The sequence below is a fragment of the Rattus norvegicus genome, chromosome 12 (genome assembly GCF_021556685.1).
Source record: "Rattus norvegicus strain SHRSP/BbbUtx chromosome 12, alternate assembly SHRSP_T2T, whole genome shotgun sequence".
Taxonomy (NCBI): domain Eukaryota; kingdom Metazoa; phylum Chordata; class Mammalia; order Rodentia; family Muridae; genus Rattus; species Rattus norvegicus.
The window spans coordinates 47265038-47271788 of NC_141545.1; positions in this window are offsets into that span (position 1 = coordinate 47265038).

Consider the following 6751-nt stretch of genomic DNA (forward strand, 5'->3'; position numbering starts at 1 on the left):
AGGTAGCATGACAGAGAATATATTTTTTATGGACTTTCAGCAAGCTTTATCATTTACCCCGGGAGTTCAGAGTCTTCTCCCATTTACGGCCACTCCCATGCCTATATCCACGGGGCTCTTTCTCAGCTGAGCTCAGGCACGCACAGCCTGTAGTGGCGGAAGATGCTGGGCTATGGGTCTCTGCTGACTCCTCAGCCCAGCCTGTAGCAACAGCTCAGCTCTCTGGCTGCGAGTCTCTTCCACTTACTGGTTCTTTGTGTTTCTCCCTGAACGTCACACTGACTCACTTCCTGTCTGCTTTTATAGTCTGTTGTGCTCACTAATGACATTTGGGCCGGCTGTAAACCGCATTAGGAAGAAGGCGACCCAGAAGCCAGGCTGTAGCAAGGCGCAGTCAGGCCTGACTATCAATCAAGACAGGTCACGTTTTCCTTCTGAGAGAGACAAGATGTCTTATCGGGACACTAGCCTAGAGACTGGCCATGGTTTGCTAATGTTTACGCCACCATGACATGGGGTCTGGGAGAGGGTCCCCCAAGCTTGCTTAGTATCCACCTGGGACTAACTCTTCCAGGGAATAGGGAATGGAATGAGATAGGGGAACACTTCATGTGGTTTGGGAGCTCTCTAGATAGAGGTGTGTACACAGACAGTGAAAAATGGAGTCAATACCTCAGCATAGGCCATGCACACATCGTGATGTCATCACAAGGGTCTCTGTATGTCATCTGGTCATGTTTTATCAGTTTCTGTTTTTTTTTTTTCTTTTTCTCCAGCCCGCCTCACATCATTCTTCTTCCAGCATACGTTCTGAACATCCAGCTATGCCCCTCCCCCCTCCTAATCCAGTGTCCGCTCTCTTTGGTTCCTGTGGCCTCTTGTCCACAGTAGTACTGCAATGAAATAAAAATCCCATAAATAAAGAGTCCGCGAGCTTTCAATAAGTTTTACTACTTTCTATTCTCTTTTTCTAAAGATTTATTTTTACATGCATTGGTGGTTTTGCTTGCATGTATATCTGTGTGAGGGTGTCGGGTCCTCTGGAACCAGAGTTACAGGTGGTTCTGAGCTGCCACGTGGGTCCTGGGAACTGGGCCCAGGTCCTCTGGAAGAGCAGCCAGTGCTCTTAACCACTGAGCCATCTCTCAGGCCCCAATGACATTCTATTCTAATCATTCCATCACTGTCTTCATTATTGTTGCTACTTTAGTATGGCTGATTTATGAGTCAAACTGATCACAGACCTCATTAAGAGAAAGGACACTGATCTGTAGAGAGATTCGATGCCCTCTTCTGGTGTGTCTGAAGACAGCTACAGTGTACTTATATATAATAAATGAATAAATAAATCTTTTAAAAAAGAGAGAAAGGACACTGTATACAGAGTTTATCACTGTCTGCAGCTTCCTATACCCACTGGGGATCAAGAAGTGCATTCTTAGACAAGCAGGGACTACTCTATTCTCCTCTTGAAGCCCTTAATTCTGCCCCTCTGTCTTTCTGACTCTATTTGTCTCTGCTGATGTATGTCCCTCTCTGTCCTTTTTACTTCTCTCTTCCTCCCCATCTCTCCCCATTTCTTTTTCTCTTCTCATCTCCCACGATAGGCACCTCCCCATCACACCCAGCACATGAGCCCCTTATTCATGGAGCCTGAACTCCCAGGCAGTGTCGTACCCACTTAGCAAGTTCCTCTCATCCCTCTTCTCTTCCTCTTCCATAACTCAACAATGGTATTGCCACCCCATCTAGATAGCTTCAAAAACTCATAGCTTGAATGTGCCGTGTGCCCAGCGCCAAACTGAATCCAAATGGAGTGACTCACCCAAGCCCCACTGTAGCCCCCTGCCATTTCACACACTGGCATCCATTTGAGCGCTATTTGCCTGAAGTATTGTTTATGTTGTGCCTTAACACTTTTGTCTTGTGCTTTCGTTGTTGTTTTTGTTGTTGATGTAAGTTTGGGGGTAAGATTTCTGGATTTTATTTTGCAAATATCTTAAGTCTACCATTGGGCTGAATTTGTGTATGTGAATCCCAAGATGGGAGGAGGTGGTCGTGCACATTGAATGGGGCTGGAGAGATGGCTGGGTGACTAACAGAGCTTGCTATTAGATAACAAGGGATCACATTCAGTTCCTAGCATGTGGGTCAGGCAGCTAAAAAAAATGCCCATATGTCCAGATCCAACACATGATGTCTTCTTCTGACCCTCCAAGGTCATATGCGCATGCACTTAATCTCAGACACACACACACACACACACACACACACACACACACACACACCCCACAGACACACCCCACAGACACAGTTTTGTATCAACTTGACACAAGCTAGGGTCATTTGAGAACAAAGAACTCCAATTGAGAAAATGTCCTGCCAGAATTGGTATGTGGTCAAGCCAGTGGGACATTTTCTTGATTGATCATGGATGGGGGAGGGCCCAGCTCCCTGTGGGCGGTGCCAGCTTTGGGTAGGTAGTCCAGAATGGTATAAGAAATCAGGATGAGCAAGCCATTGGGAGTAAGTTAGTAAGCAGCACTCCTCCATGGCCTCTGCATCAGCTCCTGCCTCCAGGTTCCTGCCCTGCTTGAGTTCCTGCCCCAGGCAAAGGACCACAAATTGTAATAAGAAGACAAAAAAACTAACTTTCTTTCTCTCCCCACATTTTCTCCCATTATTCCCTGGACAGTAGTTTAACTGTACACACAACACTTCTATCATACAAGACTCTCTAAGTAATAGAGAAGTGATTTAAAGAGGATGGAGGGTGGGCATGAATCCCAGGCAAATGCCGTGCCAGGTTATTAAGGGGACTTGAGAACCCATGACTTTGTATCCGAAGGCAGTCCTGACACCAGTCTGAATGGACATGCATATTCATGGGTCCGCCACACTTAATTCTGTCAGGATATAAATCACCGTCTCCCACAGCAATGCATTGTCTCGTTTTAAAATGCATTGAGTGTGCATGCATGATGCTCTATTCATGTATGCGGTGTAGGAGAATATCTATATGTCAAATGCTGTTTGACAGCCTGGAATTGTATAGACCCCTTCTGACCTCATTTGATTTATGCATGTGTGTCTTACTCTAGGTCTCGCCGTCTACATTTTATAGTGAAAGTGCAGAAGGAGGAAGGTGGCCTTTGGGCAGAATGACACATCTATACATCCTAACGGGTCTGTGTCACCTGCCGTTGGTGTCACCCTTTCCTATCCTCACCCGAACCCTGCAAATGTCACCGGCTAACAGCTCACACCTGGGCGCCTTGCTCAGGGATGCCTTCGTCCTGGGATTGACTCCTAGAAGAAATCCTGATCTTGTCGTGAGGGATGTGGGATCTGAGAGCCCCCGCCAACGGGTATCACTATTCAGATGGAGGAGAACAGGGTTGGAGACGGTGGGGAGAAGACGAAGCCAGACGAATGGGATTCTGGGAGGAAACCAGCCTGAATCCCCGTGTGTGGTTCCGCTTTTCAGTATCTCAGTCTAGAGGAAGCGGACGGGAACACAGGTTCAGTCTAACCGCTGAGCCTGGGGATTTTCCTCTACAGCACAGTGCATCCTCCCCGCTGTCTGCGCTATGATTCACCTGGGAGGGTTTCCCTGTACCTTTCTGCAGAGGTAGCAGTGAATAGGACCTGTTTGTTTGTCTAAGAGTAGAAAGTAACTGTCTGAGACAAGGCGCGTAATGGACACTGCCTGTTACATTACATTTTATGGTTTTATAGCAATTACACTGCATTTTATGGTGTCATAACATATTACATTTTATGGCTTAATATCAGCTTTAATACAAGACACCCTGTCCTGGAATTCTAACCAGGGGAAGGTGGTAGAACGGCCACGGGCTTTCTGAGGGACCACATGCCTGCCAGGAGAGAGCCAAGAAGGGGACCGCAGAACCGGAATGAGACCCCCCAGCTCTAGCGCCGTATGATGTCACTGTATCATATGCCAAAGCCCCAGTGAGTTTCTGGCTGAAACATGCTGAACATGTCACACCCTTCCGCATCTCCGTGCCTTTACACCCACCGTTCCTTTGGCTGGAAGCTTTTCTTGGACATATTTCACAATCGGCGCGTTCATTCAACAAATAGTAATTGAGAATCTCGGTATTATTCTGACCGCCTAAGGACGCAGCGGTGAGAATCCCGAAGTCTCTTCTCTCTCAAGAGTCCGCTTTCTAACAGAATAGGTGATAATAATATATTCAGCCCTTCAAAACGCATGTCCAGGATGCCCTCCCTGATGGGTCCACTGGCGACGTTCATATTCTGTCCCACACCCGTGTTATAGCACCTGTCACAGCATTCGCTAGTCTCTATTCGCTTTTCTGCTTTCCATGGTGTTGGCACAGAACCTGTCCCCACCCTCCAAATCCAGCGATGGCGTCACCCTAGGAGACAAGGAGCCGGGCGCGTCTGTTGCCATGGCAACCGCCATACATTTCCTGCATGCACTTCACCTGTGTGCCACCTCACCTGTGCGTAGTGTGCATGTGATTATGTCACAGTCCAAATAAAAGGCAGAGACCTCCAACCCTTTACTGCTGCTGCTGCTGCTGCTTCTGCTGCTGCTTCTGCTGCTGCTTCTGTTGCTGCTTCTGCTGCTGCTTCTGCTGCTGCTTCTTCTTCTTCTTCTTCTTCTTCTTCTTCTTCTTCTTCTTCTTCTTCTTCTTCTTCTTCTTCTTCCTCTTCTTTTTCTTTCTCCCTCTCCTCCTCCTCTCCTTCTCCTCCTTCGCCCCCTTCGTCTTCTTCTCTTCCCTGCTTCTCCCCAATAAACCTCTTCTCCTGGAGCTGTGGTGTGATCAGTCCAGATACAAGCCACCTTCTAACACAACACATGGTACAGGGACAAAGCTGTGTACAAGTTCACTTTTGTGGCACCATCTCCAGACGAAGTCTCTGGACAGTCTAGCAAGTTGACCAATTAAGTACATGATTGTAGAAGAGTAATGAATGCCATGTGAGGGGGAGAGGTGCTAGGAAGATCCCTCTGCCACAAGAAAGCATTTCCAATATGGACACTTCTCTCCTCCTGACTCTCCCCCTATCACGAGAGAGTTGGGGATAGGATTGCAGGCAGAGACACTGCACCCAGCTTTAATTGTTTTTATGTGAGTTATGGTAGGTAGGTCATCAGGGTGCTTATCCTGAAAGAGGGAATTTCTCCAAGCCAGACACCCTGGCCCAGAGTTGCAAATGGGTGTGGCACGTTTAGCAAAAGCCAAAAGCTCACTGGATCTTCAACAAATGATACAGTGACATCATACAGTGCTGGAGCTGGGGGTCTCATTCTGGTTCTTCGGTCCCCTTCCTGGGCCTCTCCTGGCAGACATGTGGTCCCTCAGAAAGCCCATAGCCATTCTACCACCTTCCCCTGGTTAAAATTCTGGGCCAGGGAAATCTTACTCAGAAAAAGTCCCTCCTTTAGGATAAGCCTCCTGATGACTTACCCACCAGAACTCAAATTTTAATGAAGAAGCTGGATATAGTGGCTGGAGCCTGTAATACCATCCTCAGCTCTCCTGTGATAGCATCGGGTAGGGGAGCCAGGAGAAGAGAAGTAATGAGTCTCTGCTCATAAACAAGGGAGAAGGAGAGAGCCCTTGGCTAAGAGCTTACAAACTCGTGTCCTCGCAGTGACCTGAGGAGTTAGATATTACTCAGCCCAGAGCAGATGAGCTACATTTTTTTTCTGTCTTTTTTCTTCCTTCCTTGAGATTCCAAAGACATGAGTATTCTGCTGCTTGAAGCTGTCTGAAGCTCTTCAATCCTTCTTCTCTTTTTCTTTTCAATCCTCTTTCTCTTGTTCTGGTTAGTTTCAAGGGCCAACCCCTCACAGCCTAAAAGGACCTGGGAAGGATCTTAATGGGAAATTATCTAGACCAGGTCAGTCTGTGGGCATGGCTGTATGGGGCTGTCTTGATTAACTGGGGTACAGATTTGGATGGCACCATTTTATGGGGTAGGGCCTGAACTTCCTGAGTGAAGAAAGCTAGCTGGACACCAGCATAGGTGCCTGTGTTTCTCTTGGCTCTTAACTTTGCTGTTGCTTGTCCCTGAGGATGGACCATACCCCGGAACACTGAGATATAAGACCCTTCCTTCCCCAAGCCACTTTTTTCTTCTTCTTTTTTTCTTTTTTCTTTTTTTCGGAGCTGGGAACCGAACCCAGGGCCTTGTGCTTGCTAGGCAAGCTCTCTACCACTGAGCTAAATCCCCAAGCCCCCGAAGCCACTTTTTGGTGAGAGTGTTTCATTGCAGTGATAGAAAGGAGATGAGAATCCATGCATTGCGCCTAGGATAGTTCCTATTGTCCAATCTTCAGTTCACTAATCTTTTCTTTGACAATGTCTAGCCCATGGCTGGTGCCATTCGCCACATTGTTCACGGCCAACGCTGAAGAGCTCATGTCTCTTTCTTCAGCTCATCTTTCTGCGTTTCACTGTGGGATTTTCCTTCAGATGTTGAGGGTAAGCCCTTATGCACGAGAGACGAACCATCCACCACGGAGCTTCACCCTGTGCTACCCCACTTTTAACATAGGGGATGTGGTTAGATTAACTGCTTCGATGTTCTTGTCAGCCTGCTCCAGCATGCTTTTATTATCATCATCATCGTCGTCGTCATCATCATCATCATTATTTAATTATTATTCTATAGTGATTTCTACTAGACAGTTTTTCTTGTTTATGTGTTTCCTCTGCTTCCTCTGTTTCCTCTCTGGAAACCTCAGACA